We start from the raw sequence: 21,558 nt of genomic DNA on the forward strand, positions 1-21,558 counted from the left end.
CTTCCTCCTAATAAGGGAGGTCACAGTAATAGACTTTTTGTATAACTTGCATTATTTTTTCATTACCACTAATATATATGTGTCAGTATTTTGTAGATCCTGTGAGACAATTCAGTAGGTTTTATGTTAATAGAAAGTTTGTATTTGTAGAATGCATTATCAAGGAATTTGTGGATCATAAAGATCATTTGGTACACTTTTTTACAGGAGAAATGTCCTACACAGTTACTATTGCAGGTCATTCATATATGAGTTGTATTTTTTTTTTTTTTTTTTTTTCCCGGTAGTTTTAAAGTTTATCAGTTTTAGTGGGAATAATGTTATTTGATCACATGCTTTTCAATTCCAGGAGTTTGGTATTTTCATACATGGTCATACCCTATGACAGCTGCTCTCATCATGACTCAGAACTTCAGACTACCTACAGAAGATGAGCATAACCAGTTTTAAAGGTAGTTTCAGTGAGCAATTTGGTCTTGTTATTGCAGTGGTTTAGGAACTTGTACAGTTTTGTCTTTGTAAACAAGTCTTCAAGAATATGTCAGATAGGGCTGATGAAAGAGTATCGGGATGGTTTGAACACATGGAAAGAGTGAGTGAAGAAAGAGTAGTGAAAGGTGTGTGGAAGGCAGAGGTGGATAGAATGAACTCGAGGGGATGTCTGAAGATGAGATGGATAGATAGGGTGAAAGGGGGGTTTGAGCAGGAGGGGAATGCCTGTTGAACAAGGAAGAGAAAAGGCAGGGGATGGGAGTGAGTGGAGAATGGCTGTGTATGGATGATACTGTGATGCAAGGATGGGATTGGGGGAAGTAGGGAGTAGTTATGTGTGGATATTTTGATGCAGCCCAAAGGGATATCTCCCTGTCTTCTCTATTTTCCACACAAGAGGACAGAGGGCAGAGGAGGTGGTGGTGCCAGTTAAGTGAAGCTGCCTTGCTGTGATGTACTGTGTTTTGCTACATTGCTTCAGACCCAGGGCAGTGGGCAGGGAGACAGGTCCCTTCATCCACAAGGAGCTATAATGTGAGGAGAATAGAGGGTGATGAATGGGAGTGGGTGTATTTACCTAGTTGTAATATACGGGAGGGGAGCTATGCTCGTGGTGACCCGTCTTTGTATCTCTCCGCATCAAGTTTTATCTTAAAATCTTGTATAGTGTTTGCACATACTGTTTTGTTGTCTAATTTGTTCCATGTATTAATCGCTCTGTGTGGGAAACTGTTCCTTTTCAAGTTTTTTCTATAACTATCTTTTTTCAGTTTTTTCCGTGTCCTCTCATTTTACCGTTGTTCCACACTAACAGGTCATTCCTGTCTAAAACTTTCATTCCTTTCATTATTCTGTAGATAGTCAGCAAATCTCCTCTTTCTCTTCTTTGTTCCAGAGTTGGTAGGTTCAGTTTGGATAGTCTTTGCTCATATGTTAGTTCGGCGAGAGTTGGTGCTAGTTTGGTTGTGTGCTTTTTGACTTGACTTTGCCTTCCTTATAAGGGGTAAGAAGACCTTGGTGTATAGATAGATAGCATAGGCTTGGTATCTACCACAAAACATTCATCATAGATCCTTTAAACTGGTCATAGATGATGGCCTGGTATTGCTTCATTGATTCACTCTGCATTATGCATCTCTTTTGTGTAATTATACAGTCAAAATTTGATTCAGCAGACTCAGATTTAGGATGTCATTATGGTGGTCTCAGGAATATTACAGATTAGTAGCAGTGCTGCTACATTCACATTTGTTTCAGCTATGGATCCATTATTGCTAGTATGCATACAGTTTTCAGTTCTTATTTTAATTTTTTAGTTTTAGGAAATGAGGTAAGGAGGAGAGCAGGAGTGGAAGGGGAGATGGCAGATGGGGTTGATGAAAGATTATTGAGAAGGTTTGGACACATGGAAGGAGTGAGAAATGAAAAATTAGTAAAAGAGGTGTGGAGGGCGGGGGCGGTGGGTAAGCTTGGTGGGATGACCAAGGATGGGGTGAGGGGGGTGTTGAGCACAGAAAGAGGAAGGTGGGAGATGGGGGTAAGTGGAGAGTGACTGTGTATAGATGATACTTTTATGCAAGGAAGGGAGGGGCAGGGGATGGAGGGTAGGAGGTACTTATGTGTGAATGATATTTTGACATAGCCGAAAGGGATTTCTCACTGTCTTCTCTTTTTCTGTACAAGGGGATGGAGAGGGGGGCAGGTTTGCCAATGAAGTGAAACAGCCTTACTGTGGATGTGCTGTGTCTTACTGCATTGTTTCTGACCCAGGATAGTGGGCAGGAAACAGGAATGACCTGTCATCCATGAGGAGGTAAGATGATAGAGAGGAAAGGGTGGTGGATGGGAATGGAATGGATGGGAGTAAGTGCTTTTGACTTGGCTACTTCCCTTATAAGGGGGAAAAAGCTCTTGGTATGTAGATACAATTTTAATTTTAGTCATAAAGTGGAATGTGTATATGATTTTCTATTCTTGCTTTTAGTGTAAGATCATAAACTGGGATATTTTCCTTTTACTCATTTCTTATCATTTTATTTAGTATTGGCAATGTTATCTACTGGGAGAAAATTATAGTAGGTTTCATGCTATGAGTGAATTATGTCTATCTGTATCAATATACCAAGAGCCTATTCCCCCTTATAAGGGAGGTAGCCAAGTCAAAGGCATGCACCTACTTCTGCCTATTCCACTCCCCTCTATCATCCCTTTCTCCTTCTCATCTTAGCTCCTCATGGATGATGGGTCATCACTGTATCCCACCCACTGCACTGGATCAGAAGCAATGTAGCAAGACATAGTACATCCACAGCAAGGCCACTTCACTTAATCAGTGACCCCTCCATCCCCTCATGCAGAACAAAATATGGAGAGAAATCCCTTCCAGCTATGTCAAAATATCATTCACACATAAACACCTCCACACCCCCTATCTCCCACCCCTCCCTTCCTTACATAGCCATATCATCCATACATGACCACTCTCCACTCATCCTTAACTCCTGCCTTTTCCCTTCCTTGCTCAACAGAATTATGTAACTTTGGAATTTTGATGAGGACCAGTGTGGGTTTAGGACAGGTAAGGGTTACCTGGACCAGATTTTTGTTGTAAGGGAAATATGTGAGAAAGATTTAGGAAAAGGTAAGGATGTTTTTTGGGCCTTTATGGATTTGGAAAAGGCTTATGATAGGGTAGACAGGAAGGCACTGTGGGAGATATTACAGATATATGGGATAGAAGAAAAACTGTTAGAGCAGTCAAGAGTAGTAGAGCCTGTGTTAGAATTAGAAATGGAGAGAGTGAGTGGTTTGAGGTAAAGGTGGGACTTTGCCAGGGATATGTTATGTTGCTGTGGCTGTTCAGTTTATACATGGATGGGATTGTACAAGAGGTAAATGCAAAAGTAATGGGCCAGGGATGGAGATGGTGAAAGAAAATGGAGAAAAATTGGAGATAAGCCAGTTATTCTTTGCTGATGACATTGCACTTGTGGCAGGAACAGAGAAGAGATTAAGGAAGTTAGTGTGTGAAAGAAGGAAGTTGAAGATAAATGTGGGTAAAAGTAAGGTGATAAGGTGAGACCAGTGTCAGAAAATTAGGTGAGAAAAAATATATTTCAACCATTGTGGTATTCTTCAGTAGATTGAAACAGTATGGAGTGTGTGAGTAAATATTGCTAAGAGGGGTACATTTAGGGGACAGGGAAAGGGGGAGACTCGGGTTATATGTCCTTGATGAGGTCGGGGCAAAAGTTGACTGATAGTGAGGTGAAGTCTGGCCGCTTTTGAGATTGATTTATTTGTAGCCATCCAAGTTGTGCAGTCAGAGGACCACTGACCTTTTGAGGTAGTGAAATTTGGAAGGTGTTTTATCAATGAGGATTCAATACTTTTTCTTCAAAAACTGCAGTGGGATTTGTAGATGATGACGGCACTATCTCCGTCCATGTGATGGTCCTCTATGCTGGTATGTAGGAACACTGCAGATTTCTTTTGGTCATATTTGATGAAGTTTTTGTGTTCCTTGATTCTTGTTGTCAAATATCTTATGAATGTCTAAGGTTTGGGTCTTTTAATGTGCATGGATGTACAGATGAGAGTAAAAGGGAAGACATAGGCAGTATGTTTGTGAGAAGAAAGATGGATGTGTTGGCATTGAGTGAAACTAACTTGAGAGGGAGGGGTGAGTGTGAGTTTAGGAGTGTAGTTGGGAGGTTCTCAGGAGTGAAGAGAGAACAAGGAAGAGAAGGGGGTGGCTGTACTAGTAATTGAAGAGATAGGTAAGCTTGTAGTGGAGTGGAAGGAGGTTTCTTTACGATTAATGTGGATGAAGGTGAAACTGGGGAGATGTGGGTTTTTGTAAGTGTATATGGGCCTGGTAGTAAGAAGAGGGTAGAAGTAAGGGAGGCTTTATGGATAGATTTAAATGAGTGCATAGAGGGATTAGGGAGAAATGTCAATGTCATGGTATTGGGAGACCTTAATGCTAGGGTAGGAAATGAACAATAAACAAAGTGGTTGGGAAGTGTGGAAATCCAGGAAAAAATCATAGTGGAAAGTTGAAGGTGAAGATGTGTCTAGAGAGTTGATGATAGCAAATACAGTGTTTCGGAAGAAAGTCGAGCATTACACATGAGAGAGGGTCATCAATGGAAGGGTGGTAGAGATAATGTTAATGGACTAAATAGTGGTAACCAGGAGTATAATAGGAAGAGTTAAGGATGTACTTCTTCTAAGGGGAGAGAGTGGGGGATTATCAGATCATTTTTTTGGTGGAAGGTAAGTTGAGAGTGGAGGATAGGTGAATAAAGGAAAAGTACAGAAGGCTGGGAGGTGCTTAGAGTGAACTGCTTACATGAGAAAGAAAAGAAGGCGTACAAGAAGATGAGAGAGGAGTGGGAGGGAGTGAAGGATAGAATAGAACTAGTAATGGAGGAGGAATGGGGATGGTTCAAGGAGGGAGTCACAAGGTCTGCAAAGATGGTGTGTGGAACAAGGAGGACAGGAGGAAATAGAAGGAAGGGTAGTGAGTGGTGAGATGAGGAAGTAAAGAAGGTTGTAGAAGAGAAGCGAGCTTTCACAGATTGGTTACAAATTAGGATGAGGGAATCATTTGAGAGGTACAAAGAAAAGAGAAGTTAAGCATAAGATAGAAGAGGCAAAGAGGAGAGCAGATATGAAATGGGGTAAAAGTATGACAGAATTTTTTTAAAGTAAACATTTTTTTGGAAAGAAATTAAGAGAGGAAGAGGAGGTGAATCAAGTAGAGAAGAAAAGGTAAAAGGTGCAGATGGAGAGATGATAATGGAAGAGAAGACAGTAAGAGGAAGATGGGCAGAGTATTTTAGGGAATTGCTAGATGTGAAGGAGTATAGGGAGGGAAAGATAGTTGCAGTGGGAAGCGGTAAGAAAATGAATGTGGTGAATGAGGAAAATGAAGTGAAGGCAGTTAAGATGAGAGCATGTAAGGCACCTGGGTTGGATGTTGGATGGATGTAATGCAGAATGTCTGAAAAAAGGAGGTACAGTGATGGTGGACTGGCTGGTGAGGTTGTTTAATGTTTGTTAAAGGGAGCGTCACCAGCAATCGTTCAAAAAATTCTGGTACTTGAGTGAATTTTAGGTAAACATTTCAAAAGAATATCTATGATGGTGGCAGCACTCATACAAAGTTATACAACTGTGTATTTCATTTCAATTTTTTTAAATAGCATAAAATAGATAAAATATTGGCAATTTCTGGCAACCCCATTGCATAAAAAACATTCTGTATATTGAAATAGTGTCAACATTTCTATAGCTATTTTGTTTTTTGCTACAGAGTTGTGTTTATGGAGATATTTGACAACTCCCACCAGCATATCCCACAAAGACAGTGGACAGGGTACCAGTACTCTTGAAAAAATCAAAGTAAGGTGATGTCACTCCTGGCACTCTCACCGTACACAAAAATTTTCATTCCTTGCCCTGTATTGTTGCGATCATGGAAAAATTAACAAGAAACGAGAGTGCCTGAAATGGAAATAAAAAGAAAGAGGAGAAAAGCAGCATAGCTGCAACCAGCACTCTGGAAGCATTTACTAGCCATGCCCACCTTACACCTCCATACACCACTCACCCTCACCTCACACCTCATCAGCAAAGAAGAGGAAATCAGAGATTTGCTATACATTGCAACCATCAAACAAATGGTTGCGAAAAATAGTCGCAAAAATTTAAATCCCCCATCCTGTAAAGTTTGTGTTTTTGTTCTTTCTGTTGTAATATCTTTGGTTGTTCCTTATGGATTTTTGTCATTTTTGTTTCATTTGAAAGAAAACATCATGCTCTTTATTTTCTACAGTAAAAAAAAATCAAAGAAATTTGAATTAAAAATATGAAACCTGAATTTTGCAGCATTTTTTAATTATTCAGAGAAACAAAGTAATAAAAAATCAGAGATATTAGTTTGAAAAAATGTATTCAATAAGATTTATTCCCCAGACTCTTAAGCTTTCATTTCATACCAAGCTGAATGATGTGGAAGGATTTTCCATTAAGTAATTAGAGCTTCACTAGAGCTCACTATCAATCCAATCAGCCATCCTGAGTCCACTGCTGAACAAAGGCCTCTTTCATAGCATTCCATGATTCACATGACAGTGCCATCCTCTGCCACGTCACTCTTGCAAACTTTTCAATCTAGTCTCTCCACCTGTCTGGTCTCCCTCTTCCACGCTTCCTATCTGACGGTGTCCACTTACACTTGCTCCATCGCTCATCAGTGGTTCACACCAACTTACCTGCCCAATTCCACTTCCTCTCTTTTACTACCTCCACAATATCTTTCACTCTAGTCTGCTCTCTCACCCAACTTGCTCTCTTTCAGTCTCTCAGTGTTATTCCCATCATTGATCTCTCCATTCTCCTCTGTGCAGTCCTTAGCTTTGTTTCCATCACCCTCATCAGTTTCCTAGTCTCACACCCATAAATTATTGCTGGTAGAATGTATTGATTGTAAACTTTACGTTTCAAACATAAAGGTAGAGGTCCTCTCAGGATTTTATCATACTTACCAAACACTTTCCAACCAATTGTAATGAGTCTTTTTATTTCATTATCATGATCTTTCGTCACTTTCACCATCTAGCCTAAATAATTATACAGTACTCTTCAACTTCCTCAACTTCCTCCATTCTCCTCTGTGCAGTCCTTAGCTTTGTTTCCATCACCCTCATCAGTTTCCTAGTCTCACACCCATAAATTATTGCTGGTAGAATGCATTGATTGTAAACTTTACGTTTCAAACATAAAGGTAGAGGTCATCTCAGGATTTTATCATACTTACCAAACACTTTCCAACCAATTGTAATGAGTCTTTTTATTTCATTATCATGATCTTTCGTCACTTTCACCATCTGGCCTAAATGATTATACAGTACTCTTCAACTTCCTCAAGACTTTCATCATCAATTACAATCTCTTTGCTTTGAACCTTCATGTTGAACATTACTTTGGTTTTACTCTTATTCATTTTTAAACCTACTTTGAGGCTTTCCTTGTTTAGATCGCTCAGTATATCTTGCAAGTCTTCTGCTCTTTCTGAAATAAGAATGATGTCATCTGCAAATCTTAGGTGGGTCAAATATTCGCCATTAATCTTCAAACCTTTCTTGTCCCAACTCAACCTGAAAATATCTTCTAAGTTTCCCAACTCAACCTGAAAATATCTTCTAAACAAGCTGTAAATAGTTTGGGTGAAATTGTATCGCCTTGCCGTACTCCTTTCTCGATCTTGATCTTTTCTGTATCTTTATGTAGTCGAACTATAGCAGTACCTTTCGCATAAATCTTTTCTAAAACTCTTATAATCTGTTCGTTTGTACCCTGTTTGTGTAGCGAGTTTAGTATTGCTATTTGTTCTACCGAGTGAAAGGCCTTCTCGTAATCTACAAAAGCTAAACACAGTAGTGTACCAGAGGTTACAAAGGAAGAAGTAGAATTTGCTCTAAAAACTATGAAATGTGGAAAAGCACCAGGGAAAGATGGTATATAAATAGATCTGTTGAAAGATGCAGGTAAAATAATTTATATTAAATTAGCTGAGTTGTACACCCAGTGCTTACGTCAAGAAAACGTTTCTGATGCGTGGTGCAATGCTATAGTGATTTTGCTTCATAGAAAAGGAGACCAGAAAGACCTTAGTAACTATCAACCGATTAGCTTGCTATCAAACTTATATAAAGAGCTCACTATATCTTCATTAAATATTTACTATGCCTTATATATACATCAGAGGAACACAGTACCCTGAGGAATTACACTAATGTAAGGGGTATTTATACCTATATTCATTAAACACATATTTGAAAAAAAAAAAAATCACCTACTCTATAAAGCGATGCAACACCCCCGTAAGAGAGGGTAGAGTGCCAGAGGACTGGAGGAGTGCCTGTATAGTCCCACTTTACAAGGGAAAAGGGGACAAGTGTAAGTATAGTAGTTTTAGAGGGATCAGCTTGTAAAGTGTAGTTGTTGTTGTTGTTGTTGGTGTCGTTGTCGTTCCCTAGACTGTCTGTCCGAGCAGTCCCATCTCCCCAAGGAATGCTACAGCCGAAACTGGGTTTTCCCACAAATCCTTTATAGAGTGTATGTTGTGTTGTTTGCATGCATGATTGTGTATAATGCAGTCTTCCATTATGTGTTGTATGGTATGGGGTGAAGTGTTACATCCTGGGCAGCTGTTCACAATGCGGTCATCCAGCCTCTTCTGGTAGTTGGGAAGGCTTGTGGGAGGGTTTTGATTGAGAGGATTGGGAGAGGAACAGAGGGAGTAATTGGTGAGGAACAATGTGGATTTAGGACAGGTAGAGGTTGCGTAGATCAGATTTTTGTGGTAAGACAGATATGTGAGAAAGCTATAGGAAAAGGTAAGGATGTTTTTTGGGCTTCTATGGATCTGGAAAAGGCTTATGACAAGGTAGACAGGAAGACACTGTGGGAGGTATTGCAGATATATGGGATAGGAGGAAAGCGATTAAGAGCAGTCAAGAGTTTTTATGAGAGTAGTAGAGCTTGTGTTAGGATTAGAAGTGGAGAAAGAGAGTGGTTTTAGGTAAAGGTGGGACTTCATCAGGGATGTGTTATGTCACCCTGGCTGTTCAATTTATACATGAATGGGGTGGTGCAAGAAGTAAATGCAAAGGTAGTGGGTCAGAGATTGGAGATGATTAAAGAAAATGGAGAAAACTGGGAGATAAGCCAGCTGTTGTTTGCTTATGACACTGCACTTGTAGCAGGATCAAAGGAGGGATTGAGGAAGTTAGTGACAGAGTTTGGGAGGATGTGCGAAAGAAGGAAGCTGAAGATAAATGTGGGTAAAAGTAAGGTGATGAGATGCACAAGGGGAGAAAGTTGTAGCAGACTGGAAGTGAGTATTAAGGGAGAGACTGAAGAAAGTGGATAGTTTTAGATATTTAGGCAACAAAGGGAATAGTGGAGGTGGAGGTAGAGTGTAGATTGAGAGAAGCAAGTAAATGCCTTGGGGGATTAAAAAAAATGTAATGAGAAATAGACATTTGGGAATGGATGCTAGTTGTATTTTACAGGAAGAGAGCTATGCTCGTAGTGACCCACTTTTGTATCTTTCAGCATCCAGTTTGATCTTAAATACTTGTATAGTTTTTGCCCTCACTGTTTCTTCATTCAGTTTGTTCCAGATATCTATCACTATGTGTGGGAAGCTATTCTTTTTCAGATCTCTTCTGTAACTATCCTTTTTAAGTTTCTTTATGTATCCTCTTGTTTTTCTCCTATCCCACTTTAGTAAGTCATCTCTATCAAAGACTTCCATCCTTTTCATAATTCTATAGATGGTTAGTAGGTCTCCTCTTTCTCTTCTTTGTTCCAGAGTTGGTAGTTTGAGTTTGTCCAATGTTTGTTTATATGTCAATTTGGAGAGTGTGCCATCTCTGTCATTGGTCTTTGAATTCTTTCAAATTTCATTGTTCTTTTTAGTACTAGGTGTCCATAGTGTCATAGCATACTCCAATTTTGGTCTTATCAATATAACTAATATTTTCTTTACCATTTCTTCATCCATGTAATCAATGGCCACTTTCAAGTATCTTAATAAATTGAAAGTTTCTTCAACTAATTTGTTGATATGTTTGTCTGGTGGCCATGTCATTGGTGATAATTATTCTTAGGTCCCTTTCTGAGTTGACTTTTTTAACTTCCTTTGTACCAATTTTATATTGTCCCAATATTCTGTTTTTGCTTTTTCCAAATTCCATTATACTACATTTCCTGATGTTGAAATTCACTTCACACTTCTGATTCCATATCAGGTCTTCCTGTAGTGAATTGCAATCTTCCTCTGTACTTCTCTTTAGTAGTTTTGCATCATCTGCAAAGAAGTTCATTTAACCTTCCACAATTTCATCCATGTCACATATATGGCAAACATAATCGGAGTCAATACAGAGCTTTGTGGAACTCCACTTATCATTTCTTCCCAATTTGAGTTGTCTCTAAGTACTACCCTCATTTTTCTCCCGTTCAAGAAATCTTTCATCCATTTCAATAACTTTCCTTGTATTCCACCTATTGTTTCAATTTTTCTTAATAGCTTTTTGTGTGGTACTTTGTCAAATGCTATTTGTAAATCTAAAAAGACACAGTCTGCCCATCCAACCCTTTCTTGAAGTAAAAGCATATCAAGTTTGTGGCATATGATCTTCCACATCTAAAACCAAATTGTTTTGGATTTAGTATTTTGTTCTCCAAATATTTAATCCATTTACTTTTGATCAATTTTATGCATATTTTTGCTGTTGTACTTGTAAGGGAGACCAGTCTATAGTTGGTTCGTTTTTCTTTGTCCCCTCCTTTGTATATTGGTACAGTATTTGCATTTTTCCAATCTTGTGGTACTTTTCCTCCTTTGAGTCAGAAATCAATTATCTTGTGTATTTTGTCCGTAGTTCATCTATACATTCTTTCAATATCCAATTTGCAATTCCATCCGGCCCATGTGACTTTCTGATGTCAAGGTTTATTTTATTTGGTCCCTTATTTCTTTCTCTGTCACTGTTATTTCTTTCATTGCAGGGGATCTTTCAGTCCTTCCTCCCAATTTTGTGAGCTTTCAGTGTGAATACAGATTTAGAATGTTTGATAATAATTTCAGCCATTTCTATATTATCTATATATTTTTTTATTTCCTTTGCGCAGTTTTACAATTTCGTATTTGTCTTTTAGTTTGTTATTTACATATCTGTAGAATAGTTTAGGTTGGTCCTTGTATTTTTCTATTATGTCTTTTTCATATTTCTTCCCCATGTATTTTTACATATTTGATTCTTAGTTTGATGTATATTTACCATTTGGTCTTTTTTTTTCCATCTTTTCCAGGCTTTGTCTCTATCTTTAACTTCTCTACACTTTTTGTTATACCAACACTTTATGTATACCCTTTTTTGTTTTCTTCTTTGGTATATATTTATCTGTTCCCTCCTTGTATTTTTCTTTTAACCCCTTCCATACGGTGCCGCACACGTAGGCGTCATGAGGAGCAAGTGGATTCGCGACGCTGCCATATCGGCGTCTTGATTATATTTATTGTAGTCGCCCCTGTGTTTTTACATTCTCCCAAATGCGCCCTTAATCCCATTCTCTGTGGTTTTCAAAATTCGCGGGTGAAAGAGAGAACGATCGATATAAGCGGCGACTATATTTTATGATGCGAATATTATTTCGTTACGTCGTACGGCTGGCATTGGCTGCTGCCCGCGAGATTTAAGTCCCGTATTGAAGTGGTTAATATGTTCTATTTCTCTTCCAACTTTGTTTCTTCATTTAAAAAATTTTCCCGGATAGAATTTTGAAAAAAATTCCAATTTTTAAGTCTGTTTTATTGTACATTAGTCTTCCTTTTCTGTTTCTCATTTCTTCTCACATCATTTTGTTCTTTTAGCTTGAACTCTATTAGTATGTGGTCACTCATCCCAACTGGTGTCTTGTATTCCATTTTGTCCACAATTTCAGGCTCTGATGTGAATATTAAGTCCAGTCTCAACAGTTCTTCATTGTTTTTATATCTGGTATTTTCCTTCACCCAATGTGTATTCATTGGTCATATCCAGTAAAATATTTCCCCAAAGTCCCTCTCGACCTTTTACTGTCATTTCTTCCCAACCTTTTTCACCCATAATTACTGTTTCCTCCTCAATGCATTCTTTGTCTTTCAGTATTCATTGGTCATATCCAGTAAAATATTTCCCCAAAGTCCCTCTCGACCTTTTACTGTCATTTCTTCCCAACCTTTTTCACCCATAATTACTGTGTTTCCTCCTCAATGCATTCTTTGTCTTCCAGTATTCATTGGTCATATCCAGTAAAATATTTCCCCAAAGTCCCTCTCGACCTTTTACTGTCATTTCTTCCCAACCTTTTTCACCCATAATTACTGTGTTTCCTCCTCAATGCATTCTTTGTCTTCCAGTATTTTTGAATGATCACTATCAGTCCAAGCCAGTGTTTTTGGGGGCACATATATTACTATAAATGTTCTATTTTTCACATTTTTGTTTTCACCTTTAATCATAATTCCATATTTTTTCCTTTTGTTATCTTATTCAAAAACATGACTCCTCCACTCTGTTTTTCTGTTCTATTTTTTGCCCAATGGTTTTATAGACCTTGTCCCACAGTATTTGATGATAGTGGACCTTTCAATTTTGTCTCCACAATTCCCATTATGTCTGGTTTCTCTTTTAGAGATAGTCATATATTTTGTTTTGTCCGGAAATCATACCGTCTATGTATGTTTTTTATGTACCATTTTCTCAGCCTCAGGTCCAGTACTGTAATCATAAAAAAAAAAAAAAATCTTTTCCGTCTCTGTTCTTCTCTCATATTAAGGAGTGATTGTGCTGAAAGCACTGTACAGGGCAGAAACATGGAACATAAGAGGGGAAGAGAGGAGGAGTTTGAATGTGTTTGAGATGAGGTGCCTGAGAAGTATGATAGGAGTTACTATGCTGGATAGAGTGAGAAATGAGGTGAGGAGGAGAACGGGGGTGGAAAGGGAGTTGGGAGATAGGGTGGATGAAAGAGTATTGGGATGCTTTGGACACATGGAGAGAATGAGTGAAGAATGACTAGTAAAAGAGTTGTGGAAGGAGTGAACATGAGGGGGCAACCCAGGATGAGATGGATGGATGGGGTAAAAGGGGCATTGGGAAAGAGGGGAATGTCTGTTGAGGAAGGATGGGAGAGGACAGAAGATAGGGGTGAATGGAGAATGGTGGTGTATGGATAATGCTGTGATGCATGAGGTGGAACAGGTGGGGGATGGGGGATAAGGGAGTATGTATCAGAAATAAATTGATGCAGCCCAAAGGGATTTCTCCCCATCTTCTCCTTTTCTTCTTGAGGGGACGGAGAGGGGGGGTCACTGATTTAATGAAGCAGCCTTGCTGTGGATGTGCTGTGTCTTGCAACACTGCTTCTGACCCAGGGCAGTGGGCAAGATGCAGGGATGACCTGTCATTCAGGAGGTGCTATGATAAAAGAGGGAGGGTAGAGTGGAGTATGTGGGGATGAAATGGGTGGGAGTGGTTTTTATGACTTTGTTTTTTGGCTACCTCCCTTATACGGGGGAAAAGCCTTTGGTATATGTATGTACAAATCATAAAAACATCATCATTATTAGAGCATATAAAGGGGGCAAGATAGTAATTCTCAATCAAAAAGATTATTGTATTTGAGTTGATGCATCAAATCTCCGCCGTGATTTGAATATTTGCTTCAGTCTGCTGGCCAGTGTGATTATTTTGCCTTTTAATATAATTTCAATCTTCACTTGGACAAAAAATTAATAAAAAAGAGGTGATGTGCAAAACTTGTTTAATTTACATTATGTAAAAATAAGATTGACTTACAATGAAGTTGGGTATGAACATAAAAGCATGGGAGTCAAAGAGAGGGACCAATGCCTGCATCTCTTAGTTTATACCATGACTGTACAACACTGTGCAAGTGATAAGTGCCACTTTGTTAAGAATATAAACCTAACCTATCTCTATTTGCCTGGATTCACACAATTTACTCACTCCTTTATTTTTGTGGACTTTCCCCTCCCACTCATCATCTCTCGGTTGTATGTTCTCCCTCGTAAACACCGATTTAAAATGCTTGTTCATAATTTCTGCCATTTCTATTTCCTCTGTGTATTCTATTCTTCCTTGTAGTTTCACTAACTCGTTTGTTTTTCAGTTTGTTGTTTACAAATCTATAAAATAGTTTTGGTTGATATTTACATTTTTCTATGACATCCTTTTTGTGTTTTCTCTTTTCTTCTCTGCGCACCTGTACATATTCATTTCTATAATCAGTATATATTTTCCATTTTTTGGGCTTTTCGTCTTTCCTCCATTTTATCCAAGCTTTATCCCTTTTATCTTTTAACTCTCTACATATTTTGTTGTACCTACATTTTATATGTCCTTTTTCTTGTTTTTGTCTTGGGACTTGCTTTTCCACTCCTTATGAATTGTCAAAATTTTCTATTTCTCTTCTACTGTTATTTCCTCTTTGTATATCCTCTCCCAGTCTGTTTTTTTTTTTTTTTTTTTTTTTTTTTCTCATTTTATAAAAAGAAAAAAATTCCATACATCATTCTTCCCTTTCTATATTGTTCATTTTTTCTCATGTATTTTTCTTCATTTAGTTCCAGTTCTACAAATATGTGGTCACTTTTATTAGTGGTTATGTGGTCACTTTTATTAGTGGTGTCTTATATTAAATCTTGTCCACAATTTCAGGTTTTGATGTGATTATTAGGTCTAGTCTCTATGGCTCTTCCTCATTTCTATACCTAGTTTTCTCTTGTATCCATTGTGTCATTGTATGTTCTATAATCATATCAAGTAGTACATTTCCCATAGGTCATCTCCACCCTTCACTGTCATTTCTTCCCAGCAGATTTCTTTACAATTAACCCCTTCCATACGGTGCCGCATACGTAGGCGGCATGAGGAGCAAGTGGATACGTGAGGCTGCCATATCGGCGTCTTGATTATATATATTGTAGTTCCCCCTGCATAATGACATACTCTCTAAACTGTCTTCATCACATTTTCTATGGTTATCAAAATTCACGGGTGAAAGAGAAAACGATCGACATAAGTGGTGACTATATTTTATGATGCGAGTATTATTATGACACATCATACGTCTGGCAGCTAATGCTGCCCGCGAGATTTTGGCCCGTACTGAAGAGGTTAAAGTCATCCATTATAATTATTCTTCCATCCATTATCTTATTTAGTGTTATCTTTGTGACTTCTAACATATTCTTGTGTTCTCTCTCTTCCCACGTAGCCATTTTGGGAGGCACATAATTTACCACAAACTTCCTGCTCTTCTTGTCCCTGTCCTCTATTTCCATCATGATCATTTCCACACTATTCTTTCCATATGTAACATTCCTCACATTTATATCCTTCTTAGTCAGGAACATAACTCCACCACCTTGTTTTACTTCTCTTTTTCCAATCCAATAATTATATGCACCATGTCCTACACTGTTGGGTGGTAGTGGATCTTTCAATTTTGTCTCCACAATTTTGTCAGGTTCCTTTTCCATCAGGAAATCATTCAGTTCATTCAAGTCTGTTGTTAATCCATCTATATTTGTGAAGGACACTTTCAATTTTCTGCTACCTCCATCCTTTTTTTCTGTTTCCCCTCTGTTTTTCTCTCCTATGAACCATTTCCTCACTTTCATATCCACTACTCTCCCATAGAATTTATCTTTGACTGTTCGGTTCTGTTGTTTTTTGTTTTTTTGTTTTTTCCTTCCTCATTTTCTTTCCTTTTTCCTCAGTAATCCCTCCCCTTCTCCTTTTTCTTCACCTTCCCACTACACCACAAGCTTTCCACTTCCCTACTAATACAATACAGGTACTCCCTCATCATTGAGATCCATGAAAATTTATGTTTTTTCCAGAGTTCCAATCTTTACTGTTACTTTAACTGTCACGTGTATTTACCTATTTGTATTTTACGGGAAGGGGGAGCTATGCTCGTGGTGTCCCGTCTTTATATCTCATTTTATCTAAACTATTTTTAAATTCATTTATTGTTTTTGCACACACTACTTTCTCATCTAACTTGTTCCAAATGTCTATTACTCTGTGAGGAAAGCTATTCTTTTTCAGATCTCTTCTATAGCTGTCTTTCTTGATTTTCTTTCCGTGTCCTCTTGTATTTCTTTCATCCCATTTTATTAGATCCTCTCTATCAATAATTTCTATGCCTTTCATGATTCTGTAAATAGTTATCAAATCTCCTCTCTTCTTTGCTCTAGCGTCTGTAGCTCAAGTTTTGCTAGTCTGTCTTCATATGATAGTTTTGAGAGTGTTGGTGCCAATTTTGTAATTGCTCTTTGTATTCTTTCAAGTTTTGTTATACATTTTTTTGTATTTGGTGACCACATCGTTGCTGCTTACTCCAATCTCTGTCTTATCAAAGTGATTAATATTTTCTTCACCATTTCTTCATCCAGGTATGTAAATGCCACTTTGATTGTTCTTATTAAATTATAAGTTTCTCGAAAAATCTTGTTTATGTGTTTCTCAGCTGACATATTATTCATAAGAATGACTCCCATGTCCTCATTTTCAACTTTTTTTTATTCCTTCTTCTCCCAATTTATATGATCCTTCTATTCTTTTTTTGCTTTTTCCAAATTCCATTATACATACATACATACATATACCAATTCTTTTTCCCCCTTACAGGGGGGGTAGGCAAAAAGAAAAAGGCATAAAATCATTCCCACCCATTCCATCCCTGAATACACTCCACACCCCTCCACCCTCCCTCTTATCTTAGCACCTCCTGAATGACAGGTCATCCCTGCACCTTGTCCACTGCCCTGGGTCAGAAGCAGTGTCACAAGACACAGCACATCCACAGCAAGGCCGCTTCATTAAATCGGCGACCCCCCCTCTCTGTCCCCCCATTGCATAAAATGAGAGGACAGGGAGAAATCCCTTCGGGCTGCGTCAAATTTTTCTCACACATACTACCTCACCCCCCATCCACCCGCCCATTCCATCTCATGCAAGCACAACATCATCCATATACAACCATTCTCCATTCACCTCTGTCTTCTGTCCTCTCCCATCCTTCCTCAACAGACATTCCCCTCTTCCCCAAAGCCCCCTTCACCCCATCCATCCACCTCATCCTAGGACGTCCCCTCATGTTCACTCCCTCCACATCTGCCTTCCACACCTCTTTTACTAGTCTTTCTTCACTCATTCTTTCCATGTATCCAAACCATCCTAATATTCTTTCATCAACCCTATCTCCCAGCTCCTTTTCCATCCCTGTTCTCCTCCTCACCTCCTCATTTCTCACTCTATCTAGCCTAGTAACCCCCATCATACTTCTCAGACACCTCATCTCAAACACATTCAAACTCCTCTCTTCTTCTCCTATGTTCCATGTTTCTGCCCCATACAGTGCTGTTGGCACAATCACTCCTTCATACAGTCTCCTCTTAGCATCCATTCCCAAATGTCTATTCCTCATTACACTCTTTAATCCACCAAGGCATTTACTCGCTTCTCTCAATCTACATTCTACCTCCACCTTTCCCTGCCACATTTTCACCCAAGTATCTAAAACTATCCACTTCCTCCAGTCGCTCTCCCTTAATGCTCACTTCCAGTCTACTGCCACTTTCACCCCTTGTACATCTCATCACCTTACTTTTACCCACATTTATCTTTAGCTTTCTTCTATCACATACTCTCCCAAACTCTGCCACCAACTTCCTCAATCCCTCCTCCGATCCTGCCACAAGTGCAGTGTCGTCCGCAATCAACAGCTGGCTCACCTCCCACTTTTCTCCATTTTCTTTAACCATCTCCAATCCCTTGCCCACTACCCTTGCATTTACCTCTCGCACCACCCCATCTATGTATAAGTTGAACAGCCAGGGCAACATAACGCATCCTTGACGAAGTCCCACCTTTACCTCGAATCACTCACTCTCTCCATTTCCAATCCTGACACAAGCTCTACTATTCTCATAAAAACTCTTGACAGCTCCCAGAAGCTTTCCTCCTATCCCGTATATCTGCATAACCTCCCACAGTGCCTTCCTGTCTACCCTATCATAAGCCTTTTCCAGATCCATAAAAGCCCAAAAAACATCCTTCCCCTTTCCTATAGCTTTCTCACATATCTGTCTTACCACAAAGATCTGACAGGACAGGGGGAAATAGAAGAAAGGGTAGTGAATGGTGGGATGAGGAAACAAAGAAGGTTGTAGAAGAGAAGAAGTGAGCTTTCACAGATTGGTTACAAAATAGGACGAGGGAGTCATATGAGAGGTACAAAGAAAAGAAAAGAGAAGTAAAGCAAAAGGTAAAGGTTGCAAAGAGGAGAGCAGATGTGAAATGGGGTAAGAGTTTGACAGAAAATTTTGAAAGTAATAAAAAGATGTTTTGGAAAGAAATTAAGAAGAAGAAATTCCATTATACTACACTTTTTGGTATTGAACTCCATCTCCCACTTCCTACTCCATTCCCATACTTTATTGAGATGACTCTGTAGTGACTCACAATCTTCTTCCGTGTTCACTTTCTTTAACAGTTTTGCGTCATCTGTAAAGAAGCTCATGCGACTTTCAATTTGTTTATCCATATCATTAATATATATAGCAAACATTATTGGGGCCAAAACTGTTCCTTGGGGAACACCGCATATTACTTCATCCCAGTTAGAGTGTTTGTCTCTTATCACAACTCTCATTTTTCTTTCTTGCAAAAAGTCTTCCATCCATTTAAGCAGTTTGCCCTGTATTCCTCCTTCAGTTTCTAATTTCTTAAGTAACTTCTTATGTGGTACTTTGTCAAAAGCTTTTTTTAGGTCTAGAAATGCACAATCAGCCCATCCATCTCTTTCTTGTATTATATCTATTAGCCTTGAATAGAAACATATTAAATTGGTGACGCATGATCATCCTTGTCTGAATCCAAACTGCCTTGGATTTAGTACGTTGTTTTTTTGTTTTTTTTTCTAAATACTTTACCCATCTACTTTTGATAATTCTTTCACAGATTTTTGCTATTGTACTTGTTAGAGAGACTGGTCTATAGTTTGTAGGTTCTTCTTTATTTCCTCCTTTGTATATAGGTACTATATTTGCTTTTTTCCAATCTTCTGGAACTTTCCCTTCTTTCAAGGAACTGTTTAGTATGCTATGTATTTTGTCTGCCAGTTCATTCCTGCATTCTTTTAGTATCCAGTTTGCTATTTCATCTGGTCCATGCGATTTTCTGACATCAAGATTACTCAAGTGTTTCATTATTTCGTTCTTTGTTACTTCTATTTCTTTCATAGGGGGGACTTTCTCTTCCCATTCGATCTCTCCAGGTTGTATGTTCTCCCTTGTAAACACCGATTTAACCACTTCCATACGGTGCCGCGTACGTAGTCGGCATGAGGAGTAAGTGGATATGCGGGGCTGCCATATCGGCGTCTTGTTTATATTTATTGTAGTTGCCCCTGCATAATGACATACTCTCTAAACTGTCTTTATCACATTTTCTATGGTTATCAAAATTCACGGGTGAAAGAGAGAACGATCGATATAAGCGGTGACTATATTTTATGATGCGAGTATTATTACGACACATCGTACGTCTGGCAGCTAATGCTGCCCGCGAGATTTTGGCCCGGAGTGAAGAGGTTAAAATGCTTGTTCATAATTTCTGCCATTTCTATTTCCTCTGTGTATTCAACTCCTCCTTGTCGTAATTTCTCTAATTCTTGTTTGTTTTTAAGTTTGTTGTTTACAAATCTGTTAAATAGTTTTGGTTGATCTTTACATTTTTCTATGACATCTTTTTCATATTCTCTTTTTTCGTCTCTACACACTTGTACATATTCATTTCTATAACTAGTATATATTTTCCATTTTTCAAGTCTTGTCTTTCTTCCATTTGGTCCAAGCTTTATCTCTTTTGTCTTTTAACTCCTTACAACTTTTGTTGTACCAGCACTTTACATATACTTTTCCTTGTTTTTGTCTTAGGACATACTTTTCCACTCCTTTTTTTTTTTTATAATTTTTGGTCAAAATATTCCATTTCTCTTCTACTGTTGTATCCTCTTTGTGTATTCTTTCCCAGTTTTCATTTTGAAAGAATTCTCTTATTTGATCAAAATTTGTTTTTTCATACATCAATCTTCCTTTTCTATATTGTTAATTTCTTTTCATGTATTTTCCTCATTTAGTTCTAGTTCTATCAATATGTGGTCACTTTTACTTATTGGTGCCTGGTATTCTATCTTTTCCATTATTTCAGGTTCTGATGTGATTATTAGGGCTAGTCTCGATGGTTCTTCTTCATTTCTATACCTAGTGTTCTCTTGAATCCATTGTGTCATTGTATGGTCAGTAATCATCTCAAGTAGACCATTTCCCCATGAGTCTTCTCCACCCTTTACTGTCATCTCTTCCCAGCAGACTTCTTTGCAATTAAAGTCGCCCATCTTAACTATTCTTCCTCCATCTTCCATTATCTTGTTTAATGTTATCCTTGTGTCTTCTAACATACTTTTATGTTCACTCTCTTCCCACAAGGCTGTTTTTGGGGGCGTGTAGTCTATTACAAGATTTCTGCTCTTCTTATCTCTGTCTTCTACTTCTATCATAATCATCTCTACTCTATTCTTTCCATATGTGACACTCTTCACGTTTATATCCTTCTTAGTCAGGAACATAACTCCACCCCCTTGTTTTATCTCTCTGTTTCTAATCCAATAATTATATGCATTGTGTCCTATGCTGTTGGTTGGTAGTGGACCTTTTAATTTTGTCTCTACAATTCCCATTATGTCCGGTTCCTTTTCCTTCAGATACTCATTCAGTTCAGTCCTGTTATTAATCCATCTATATTTGTGTAGGACACTCTTAACTTTCTGTTATTTCCATTGTATTTTCTGTTTCTTTTTTGTTTCTCTCTGTTATGGTCCATTTCCTCACTTTCATATTCACTACTCTCCAATAGAATTCTTCTTTTTCTGACTCCGTTCTGTTCTCTTTTTTTTTTTTTCTTTAGCTTCTTGCCTTTTCATTTTTTCTTCCTCTCTTTCCTCTTTATTCATTTCTCTTTTTATCCATACCTTTTTATATTGTTCACTTGCTAGCTTCCCTCTTTTTGCTAAGATATTCTCTGCTGTTGTTTGTGACCTGAATTTAATCTTAATTGGTCTGGTCTTATCTGTACTATATTTTCCGAGTCTAAACATCTCTTCAATGTTTCATGATTTCAGGTTCATCTTCCTGAACTAATTCTAGTAAACTGTTTACTTTTTCTTTTTCCTCTTTAATTCTTGTGGTTCTATTTTGGTTAAATTTCTCTTCCATTCCTAATATTATACATTTCTTTTTATCTGCTAAGTCTCTTACTATATTCTCCTTCTGTCTCATCACTTTAATAACTGAGTCTTCAGTTTGTTCTTTCATTTGTTGCTTAATTATGTCAGTAAATGCAACTT

At 38.2% G+C, this 21,558-nt stretch overlaps 1 protein-coding gene across 5 annotated transcripts in view; it reads left to right on the forward strand.

Annotated features, from left to right (window-relative positions):
- The window catches only part of LOC143036408 (hexosaminidase D-like), a 41,100-nt gene that overhangs the window by 12,396 nt on the left and 7,146 nt on the right, over window positions 1-21,558 (forward strand). For 3 of the 5 annotated variants that reach the window (XM_076203738.1, XM_076203741.1, XM_076203740.1), the window contains exon 2: window positions 350-452. The gene's annotated coding sequence lies outside the window, so the exon portion shown is untranslated. Of the gene's footprint in view, window positions 1-349; window positions 453-5,812; window positions 5,902-21,558 lie in introns of all 5 variants that reach the window. The other 2 variants (XM_076203739.1, XM_076203742.1) reach the window with 1 other exon arrangement.

The sequence above is a fragment of the Oratosquilla oratoria genome, chromosome 20 (assembly GCF_046742065.1).
Source record: "Oratosquilla oratoria isolate Oo_2021 chromosome 20, ASM4674206v1, whole genome shotgun sequence".
In the NCBI taxonomy this organism is placed as follows: domain Eukaryota; kingdom Metazoa; phylum Arthropoda; class Malacostraca; order Stomatopoda; family Squillidae; genus Oratosquilla; species Oratosquilla oratoria.